The sequence below is a fragment of the Pteronotus mesoamericanus genome, unplaced genomic scaffold (genome assembly GCF_021234165.1).
Source record: "Pteronotus mesoamericanus isolate MK-2021 breed Mesoamerican mustached bat unplaced genomic scaffold, CSHL_Meso_final contig_27, whole genome shotgun sequence".
NCBI classification, from domain to species: Eukaryota; Metazoa; Chordata; class Mammalia; order Chiroptera; family Mormoopidae; genus Pteronotus; species Pteronotus mesoamericanus.
Genome location: NW_026555115.1, coordinates 21,768,973 through 21,779,623, shown reverse-complemented (window position 1 = coordinate 21,779,623; position 10,651 = coordinate 21,768,973). Strand labels below are relative to the sequence as shown.

General features: G+C 43.5%; 1 non-coding gene across 1 annotated transcript; it reads left to right on the top strand.

Annotated features, from left to right (window-relative positions):
• The first annotated feature begins 2,930 nt into the window (after window positions 1–2,930).
• Window positions 2,931–3,037, top strand: LOC129071878 (U6 spliceosomal RNA). The gene has a single exon (XR_008529303.1). It is a non-coding gene; the product is annotated as a U6 spliceosomal RNA (small nuclear RNA).
• The last annotated feature ends 7,614 nt before the right edge of the window (window positions 3,038–10,651 follow it).

The window sequence follows — 10,651 nt, the reverse complement described above, 5'->3', positions numbered from 1 at the left end:
ACTTCCATCAGCTCCCACTACTAGCCCTGGCTGAAATTCCCTCAGCAGCTCCCTATCACCCACTCAACCAAGGCCATACTTTTCATCCTAACTCCAGATCCCTAGTGATCTGCTTATGTTCCTCCAGATAACTTCTCACCTCTCAGCTCTCTGTGAGTAGCTCCTTAACCTACATCCTCCTTCTCTCCTCCATGCCTTTTCATGTGCTGTCCTACTGCCTGGCATGCCCTTCCTACCCCTCACTGACTAGCAAACTCCTACTCATCCTTCAAGACTCTCCTCAGGGGTGTCTTCTGAGGAACCTTGTAGGATCCACCCAGGTAAAACAAATCATCCATCCTTTGTGCTCCACTATCTCACATTGATCAGAATGAGCTTTCACTCTTATCAGTTTGGATATATTCAGCAGCAGGTAACAGAACACCTGCCTAATAGTGGCTTAAACATTTAATTCTCTCTCAGACAACTGATGGTGGGCTCTTTAGGATTTGGTTCAGCAGCTCAATTCTGTCATCAAGAACCTAGGCCCCTTCTGTCATCCTTAGCATGTTGGGTATGTCTTGCCTCGTGACCAGAAGATAATGGTTATAGCTCAATCATCACATCATTACACCCTAGACTCCAAGAAGGAAGAAAGGAAAATAAAAGAAAATGGGCCTTTTACTTGTGCACTTGCTCTTGGGTTGCTGGTGGCTGCCCTTTCCTACCCTGGTCCCCGTACTCTATTGGATGCTCCAGTTTTAACTACTCAACCTGACCAGGCACCTTCAACTGTCCACTCTCAAGACCTGAGCCTCTCAAGAACCTGTGACCAAAGACCTCATCTGTCCTTAACAAACAAAATGACTTCCACAGTCTAAAAATCTTGAAATGTTTTTGACTGTCTGGACATTTAACTTTTGAATAGTTCTGTTGTACGTGCAGCTTTTATTGGGAGTCACTTCAAATATGTTTTAGAAGTAGGTGTGCTATAAATAATAAATAAATGAATAAATACCTGGAAGTGCGACTGTTTTTCTTTAATCTTGGAAGAATACAGTTACCACTGAGATAAGCCCCCCTGGCTAAGAATAAACAGGATGGCCTGGCTCCTGTCCAGAACCTAAAAGCTGCAAGCTGTTATAGGGGGTAGGGCTGCTAGGGAGTGAGGGTGAGGGGGCATTTGGGATGAGAGCTTACTTCTTGGTTCAGCTTCTGAGATGCCTAGTGTGTAAATTTTGAAGAGGGATAAGATCTGTGGCCTTATAACTGACTTCACAACAACTGCTATATGATGGAAGGGCCCCTCTCTCTGTCCCTCAGTTTCCCAAGTGTATGACAAGAGGTCTGTTAGATGGCCTGAAAGCGCCCTTCTAACTTGGCATATATATAGTGCTTCTCAGAGGGACGGAACTATCCATCCCGGGGTAGTGGGAATAGGCAATGGGGTCCCTGACCACTTTTTGTCTCAACCACTGTGGCCTTGGCCTCCCACAGCAGCTGGGAAGAGGACTCACTGCCTTTCTGACTTCCTTAGAAGGATGGGGTTCTCACTCTTGAGACTGTTTTCTCTTTGTCGGGAAGCTTGGCTACAGTCTCAGACACTCCTCCCCTCTGCTCTCAGCTTGGGGACTGCCCCTCCAGGTTCAAGCCGCTCAGGGGTTGTCTCTTCTCTATCCAGCCTCAACCAGGACAGGGCAGGCAGAGAGGAAAGGATGAAGTGGTGGATATACCATATTTTTCTGTGTATAATGCTCATGGTTATTTTTTTTTCTCCATGCCTGTGGTTTATTTTGTTCGTTAGTTTATTTTGTTGAGTAGAGTTCACTTATAGGTGAGACCATATGGTATTTGTAATGCGCACGTTTTTGCCCAAATTTTTACAGAAAAATAAGGATGTGCATTATACATCAGTAGTACTAATTCCATATCTATATGAATGTTTTTAATTGTTCTGTATAAGTGTTTTTTTATTTATTCTTTTACATTAAAAGTGTAACTCTACAAAGCAATAACAATATCCATCTGCAAAACAAAACCCTGGAATATGATAATCCGTTTTGTTTCTAAATATAAATAAATAAATAAATAAATAAATAAATAAATAATTGAATTAAAAAGTTAAAACAAAAGATTTTTTTCCTGAAAGTTTGGGCCAAAAATGTGGGTGCACATTATACATGTTAGTGTATTATACATGGCAAAATACTTATCTCTCAGGTGCCTGGGGGATGCAAAGAGACTCCTAACTGTAGATTAAATGGGGCCTACCCAAGATAATCTAGGACAATCACTCCATCTTTAGATCCGTAACCTTTAATCACATCTGCAAAACTGCCTTCACCATGTGATGTAATATATTCACAGGTCTGGGGATCAGGGTGTAGGCATTCTTGGAGGCCATTATTCTGCCTACCACAGAGAAGATTCAGTAAGTGGCAGACTGAATCCACAAAATACATACTCTTTCTATCACATCCCAGCTGCTTCAGGAACTTTGGGGCATCATTTAATTCATTCCATTCCTTTCTGGTAAGAATACACCTGATTGGGCCAGGAAGCAAAGAACATCTGTAGAGAGAGTGATTCTGCAGGCCCTCAGTCATTTGGATGGCACCTCAACTGGCGGGACTGTTTGGGAAGTTCTCTGAGGTCAAACCTAATGGGTCCAGCATGGGGGCTAAAGCTGGCCAAGGGTATCTCTGCCTGTTTATCTTAAAAGTCTCCAGGAGGGTCTCATATCACAGGTACATGCACAGTGTACACATGTGGCACACTTCCTCCTCCTTCCAGACTGGGCAGAATGAGAGAATGAACTGGAGATACCAAAATAAACTGGGAGCTCAGGCTGCGGTGGGTATGGTCCATCCTATTTCTGCCTCTGGCCCAAATTAAAAGCATACTTACTTTTCCCCATCAGAAATTTCCTCCTATCCACAGATTGGATTCTAGTGCTCACTTTGGCAACACGTATACTAAAATTGGAAGGATACAGAGAAGATTAGCATGGCCCCTGAACAAGGATTCTAAATACCTTTCATTCATTCATCATTCATTCAATAACTATTCTGCACCTACTTTGTGCAGGGTACTATTCTAGACACTCAAAATATATCAGTGAACAAAAAAGACAGAGACCCCTACTCTCACGGAGTCTACATTTTGAGTAGTGGGGGCTGAGTGGTAAAAAAATAGACACACTAAATGAGTTAATCATGCAGTATGTTATAAGGCGATGGAGCTATTAGAGAAAGAGAGTAGAGCATTGTGAGGGCATCCGGAGTGCTGGTGGGGTCACCAGACAGGGGCCTGGCCCTTAGCGTGTCTGCCCAGGGCCAGCTGGGAGCATGTGGTTTCTTGTCTTGGTGCAGGAAAGATTTCACAACACATGTCCATGTGACTGAGGGTACATTTATTAAAGATGGGGACAGTAAAACAAGAAAGAGCTTAGCATAGAAGAAGCAACAGGAAAGCCTAGACTGAGCTGCATTATTTCACTGTGAAGTCAGAAAAAGTGGCCTTGGAAGCAGGTTCAAGGGGTTAGCCTGAGACAAGCTGCCACTGCTCATTGCTCCCTAGATTGCAAAGTTTGTGGGGACACCCAGAGCCTAGGAGACATGCGCCTGCGGGGGAAGAGGTGGGGGGAAGAAAAGAGGGAAGGGAATGGTGAGGGCTGCTCCCCAGAGGGAGAGCACAAGGCTGGTTCCTTTGTCTTGAGGCTTTTATCTCTCTCTTGCAGGTGGGAATCTTAGGGGAGATCTCAGGGGAGGGCTATTCAGCAGAATATTCATCAGTTCTGCAGGTGTGCTCTTTCGGGTCCTGGTCTCTACTGATTGTTCAGTGCCAGGGCAGGGGGCCATCAGTCGCTGCAGTTGGTCCTAGTATCGCCCAGCTGTTTTTGCTGCTTTTCTGGACTTGGAGCTGAAATACAAGTGAAGCTTAGATGTTATCTCTAAGGAGGTGACCTTGTGTATCTGGCTATAAATTGCTCAGTCATTTTGTTCAGCTATCTGTCTCAGTTTCCCTATTCTACTTGTCCTGGCTTACTAGCCTGTCTCAGTGGAAATGAGGCTGCAGTATTAAATGTAGCAGCAAAGTGGGCCTCTCTGAGAAGGTGAGATTTGAACAGAGACTTGGAGAGGGCGAGAAAAGTAGCCAAATAGATACCTGGCGTGAAATTAGGTAGGACAGACAGGAAACCAAGGCAGGGAGGAGGAGGGAGACAAGACTCACCAGTTGACCTCAGAGTTCTGAGCCCAAGGTCCCCAAAGATTTGGGTTCCTATTACTTGAGAGGGGAAATATTAGGTGGCAGTTAGGAATGAGCAGCCAGAGGGGAAATAAAGGCAGGGTCTTCACCATTGCAATCTAATAAAGAACTTAATACAGGAGGCTAAAAGCAAAGGAAGAGGTGTCTCATCAGTTGACCCAGTAACCCTGAACCTGGTTCGATGAGACTGCCAGGCATTCCGAACAAGGTAGTGTAAGATCGGGGGAGCCCTTGAAAGTCTATGTGCATCATCACCATTAGCTGGGAAAAGAAAAATCTTGAGACTGTGTATTCATCCCAAGGCCTGGAAAGGAGAAGGTGAGGAGGACTGCAGGGCCCAAAGAAAAACCCATAAAACAACTTCGATTAACTGCCTGCCTCAAAATAAACAAACAGAGTCTACAGCGAGATGAGAATTCAGGCTAAGAGACCCCCACATATGCCTACGTTTGGGTAGTTACCTCTCCCCAGGCGAAGCTGGCACCACCTTTACCCATCAATCAATAGGTAACTCCCTCACCCTGATCCTGTCAACTATGTAAGTCCTCAGAACAAAGGACTCACTCTTTTGGCCATTTCTTGCCACATGGGGGTGCCCCTGGCCAGTCGACCTTTGACTACCTGGGTGCTGGTCACCCAGCCTCTGGCCCCCCTGCTCTTGCCACCCTTGCTTTTGCTCTCTTATTAGAACTTAGCACTAATAAACTTTGCTTGCTCCAGCAGGCTTGCTGATCTGTAATTCTTTACTGTGTCAGCAAAAACTGATTTTCTGGGAGTTTCTCCTGTAATAGCATTGCAGGTAGAGGAGACAGTCATGCAAAGGCCCTGAGGCAGAAGCATGTCTGACATATTGGAGGAAAGCCAGGAGCCCTGTGGGGTCAGAGAAGATGGCTCTTATAAGGACCTGAGTTTAACTTTTAGTGAAGTAGGAAACCAGTGTGAGATTTTGATCAAAGGAACTTTTAAAAAGAATTTTCATGGAATGCTGATGGGGTGACAGTTAGAAAGTTAAGGTTTGGGGATAGTGATGGAAAACCAGAGTCAAATGGCTGGGTTAGAGAAGAGATTTTTATGCTTTGCATAATGCCTTGGGAGAAATGTGGGAAGCTAAGGAAGGCAGACCCTAATCTTGGGCCAGGTCAGAGGGCAGGGTGAGTGGCTGGGCCTGTGTACACTAGTCTGCACCTGCGTCAGACTGTGGGTCCTGGCTGCACTGGGTTATATCAAGCAGAGTGGATGAGGAGAACACAGATGGAGGCTTTCCAGGGCCTCACAAGCTGAGCAAGCCACATAAACATCAGCATCTAAGCATCTCTCCTAGGTGGGAAAAGAAAAACCTAGAGACCAGCATCTAAGCTGGGAGGTGAGAACCACTACCTCCTGAAACTGGAAAAGTCTGCGTTCTCACTGCCTGTCACTACCAGAATCAATAGGGAGAGATAAGAATTGAATCGTTATGGGTGCTTTATTCAGATGTCTGCAATCTGAGAAGACGGAGGGTTATATACCCTCAAAAAACATCTTGCTCCGGTTGGCGTGGCTCAGTGGGTTGAGTGTCAGCCTGTGAACCAAAAGGTCACCAGTTCAATTTCCAATCAGAGCACATGCCTAGGTTGCAGGCCAGGTCCCCAGTTGGGGATGTGAAAGAGGGACCTGATCGATGTCTCTCTCACACATTGATGTTTCTCTCCTCTTTCTCCTTCCCTTCCCTTCTCTCTATAAATCAATCAATCAATCTTTAAGAAAGAAGAAAGTCGTTAACATCTTATTTCAAGCCAACCTTTTTATAAGAACAAGGGTAGGTAAGGGGTTTGGGAAAAAAAGGTTAATTGGATAAGAGTTGAAGTTCAGGTACTTTTCCTAGTATTTCTTTATCTGTTGATCAACAATTCAGATAATATCTCCATCACTTGCAGATCTCCTGGGGTTCAAAGGTTGAATTGACATCCTGGAGTCGTGCATTCTAGTTGCTGGAATAATAGCTTTCCACATGCATTAATCGCTTAAGTCTATCCACTAAGGCTAACACCTTTAACTCTTGAGTTCCCCTATCACTCCCACGTCAGAGAATTAGCAACAGATCAAACTTTGTGAGAGAAACCAGTCAAAATCTCAAGCTTTTGCTGTTAGTTAGCAGCAAAAAAGTCAAGCAAAATGACAATGGTGTTGGAACTGTAAGTGAGGGAGACCCCAGGAAGTTTCTGTAGAGACAGGGCTGGACAACGGACATGGTGTGGTGCCTGTCACGTGAAAAGAGGGATGTGGCAGTGTTACTGGTGTTCCCTTTCTGCAGGGTGCTGTCTTGATAAACAGAAACACATGGTTAAAGGGCCTTTCATAGCCTTAATCCCAACTTGATGCCCTTCCTGTCCAAGTGCTCTTTCCCATGAGAGTTTAGGCCACAGCCACGGAGGAAGTCTTCCTCGACGATTTGTAAGACAGCTCACTGATGGGGAGAGCTTCTGTCTCTACTGGTGAGTATCTAGTTAGTGGTCTATCTGTGTGGGCCAAGCTCTGCCTGGGGAGTGAGGCAGAAAGGATGAGGCTACAAAGGCATTCTTTAGGGACTGATGGTAAATGGTGAGATCAGGACGCCACAGGGGACACACAGTCATGCCAATTATGCCTGTCTGTATGAACTGAAGTACAGAAGATAACCTACTAAAAAATTAGTGGTTATATTTCTAGGACACGGGTTGATCAAGGATATTTTTCTTCCTTATAATTAATATATTCCAAGTACATACATTTTTACATTTTTCAAGTATTCTATAATCAGAGGAAAACAATGAGAACATTATGTTTATAATTATGGTGGCAGAAAACTTAATTTGGTATAAGAAAGAACTCCCTGAATGAGGATTAACAGGAAAGCGGTTCCCCAGGGGGGAAGCTCCGCCATACCTCTGTCTCTGTGAGGATCGAACACCCCCTTACCTAGAAGGGCTGGCACTTGCTTGGAAGTCTGGGATGGAGGAAAGGCAGGGGGTTGAACTCCACCCCTCACTGCCACAGCTGGAACAGACCCTGAGTCCTGAAATCAATTTTGCATTCTAATTCCATTATCTCTGCACCTGGCAGGCTAAACCTTGAGTGAACTGAATGAACACTAAGCTGATCAGAGTTAGTTGATTGGGTTTCAATACCTTTCTCTTTGGGAGGATTTCACTTCCTCTGAGGGTGGATGGAGGCTGAGGTGTCTCCCCTGAGGACACTGCTCCCTGGAATTGCAGGCACTTTTCCCTCTACTCAGCTCCCACCTGCCTAACTTTCATCTCCAGAGGACAGTCTAGACCTTATTTTCTTTTCATTTTTATTGTCCAAGTCATTTATATTTATTGCAGACATTTTAAGAAAAAAAAATAAGCAAAAAAGGACAAATCACCAGTAGGCCTGCCAACTAGAGATGACCAATATATTTTTGTCTCATACATAGACAATTGTCAAAATGAAAGAATAGCAAACATATTGCTTGAGAATGTATTTTTCATGAATTTTTCATCTTGAATGCCTTTTCAAGTTTATAAATGTATAGGTCTACATATGCATTCCAATGAGTACATAGTATTCCACCACATGACTCAATCACCATTTAACCATTCCCTTGTGGTTGGACAGGCTTTTTACAGCTTTTTGTCATTATCAACAGTGCTGCCATGAACGTCCTTGTACTCATTTTTGCCCTCATCTTGCCATTATTTGCTCAGGCCAAATTATAGAAGATAAACTGCTACTTTGAAGAGAATGCCATCTTTTAAAGCACGTCTCTAAAACAGGTGAAATCTGAGACTACTCACTATCTCCTCCCACCCGCTTCCCTTCTGGGTTTGAAAGGTCTTAGGTATGTTTGTGACTTCCTGCCAAAGAAATACATCTCCCTCCCTTTTCCAAACTGCCCATGTGCGATTTCTCTGCCCCTCATCCTCCCGCTGAATTATTACCCTCTCTGCTCAGCTCAGCTCAGCTCTACACATGGTACCTGCAATATGTTCACGCATTCAGATAATTCAACAAGCAGTAGATACGTATGAAGCTTTTACTCTGTGCTAAGCCCTGGGAAGTACAGAGGTGAACAAATAAAGTCCTTGTCCTCATGGAACTTATAAATACTAAGAGAATCCAGACAGTAACAACTTATATGAAGAACCAACAGAGTAATGGGAGAGTGAATGGATGTGGAGAGATGCTTTCAATAACATGGTCCAGCGCACCTTCTCTGAGGAGATGACATTTGAATGGAGAGAGTATTTCATTATATTTCTCTGTTGATGTGTCTTCCTCCATTTGTTATATGGAGACTGTGTCTTATTATACGTATGCCAGAGGCAGAACAATGTCTGGCTTATAGAGAGAGCTCAGTAGACGTGTATGGAATACATGAATGAATGAATGAGCGAGCGAGTCAGTGAAGGTGATAGTCCCATCACCCTCTGCACTGCTGAGCCCAGATCCAGGGAGGTGAGTTCCTCTCTCAGATGCCTCACCCCGTTACATAAGAATGACTAGGAGACCAGAGATGTTGGGGAGTTCACTCCACTGCAAGACAAGTCTTGGGCACAGCTGTCCTCAGAATCCAGCACAGCAGCGCAGCACGGAGGTGAAAAGAAGAGGCTTGAATTTGGCTCTGTTGTTTATCCACTCTGAGACCTTGGACAAGTTACTCAACTTTTTATGAGTTAGTATTAAATCTAGAAAATAGAGATAATGGCATCTACCTTACTGAGTTGTGAGGATTAAATGGAGATAAAGTATTTAAGAGCTTGGCAGGGTGGTAGGATCAGCAAAGGGGAACAGACAGCTTTGCTATGTCTGAGGTGCCAGGGCCTGCTAGTGCCTGAGTGAAATGGGATTTACCTGTCTGGCTCCCAGGGCGTGGGGCAGCTGGGGCCAGGCAGGAGGCTGAAGGCTTGGGCAAGACTTCAAGAGGGAAGACCGTATGTCGGCATATTTTCCACATCATCTTAAATGTTTCCCCACATCCTGGCTTCTCTTTAAAAAGAATTATTATAAAAACAATATGAAGATATTAAAGGAAATTTTAAAGAAAAATAACCATCTATGATTTGGGCATTCTAGCCCAATGATGTTATTTTTTTTAAGATTTTATTTATTCATTTTTAGAGAGGGGAAGGGAGAAAGAGAGGGGGAGATAAACATTGATTGGTTACCTCTCCCACATGCCCTGACCTGGGATGGAACTGAAACCCAGGCATATGTCCTAACTGGAATTGAACCAGTGACCTTGAGCTTTGAGGAAAGCCGCCAAACCAACTGAGCCATACTGGTCAGGGCAATGTTGTTTTTTTTCTGTCTAGTTTTTCCTGTTTGTTCAAATACATACATATTTTACATCACTGCAGTTACAGTGTCCTATCTTATATTTTGCATGTAATTTAACATTTTTATCATAAATGTTCCTTTATGGCCCTGTAGCCTTCAGACATAGAATTTTTTTTTCTTGGTTGCCTCTCGCGAGTGCCCCAACCAGGGACTGAACCCGCAACCCAGGCATGTTCCCTCACTGGGAATCAAACTGGAGACCTTTCACTTTGCAGGACGACACCCAACCAACTGAGCCACACTGGTTAGGGCAGACATAGAATTTTTAATGACAGCGTCCAAGTTGATGAAAGATCATTTATTTACTCATTTTTTTAATTGCTGAATATTTAGCTTGCTTCTTTTTACTGTTAGAGATAAACATATGTTTGTCTATAGCTTTCTAATTCCTTATGGCTCCATTTCTCCCAGTATGACAATTTACATTTTGTATGCGTATATGAGCACAATCGCACCAACTCTTCAGGGAGCTTTAGCGTTGTTAATGTGGCTGAATTTTGTCAACTTAATCTAGTACATCATGGTGTTTGCTATTTTAATTCTTAGTGAATAAAATTTACTTCCACTCTGACTGGTATGGATCAGTCGACTGAGTGCTGGCCTGCAAACCAAAAGGTTGTCGATTTGATTCCTGGTCGGGGTATATGCCTGCGTTATGGGCCAGGCCCGCAGTTGGGAGAGTGCAAGAGGCAACCAATCAATGTATCTCTCACACACTGGTGTTTCTCTCCCTCTCTTTCTCCCTCCTTTCTCCTCTCTTTAAATAAATAATGAAATCTTTTTAAAAAAATTTAGTTCCTGTTCTTTGCTCACTATCGCTCTTGATTAACTATTTATAAACCTAATCTTTTTGTCTCATTTGCTGCATGATTTTCCTCCAGTCCATCATCTTTCCTTTTTCTTTTTCAAAATTATACTTTTTAAAAATTAGAAAAGTAACACCTGTTCATGGCAGAAAAAATTTTAAAATAAAGTATTAAAATATATGTCACCATTTAGGTTTAACATTTATGATCTTGTTTCAAAACCAAGTGTAAAAATACATTTTTTACTCTACTGGGAA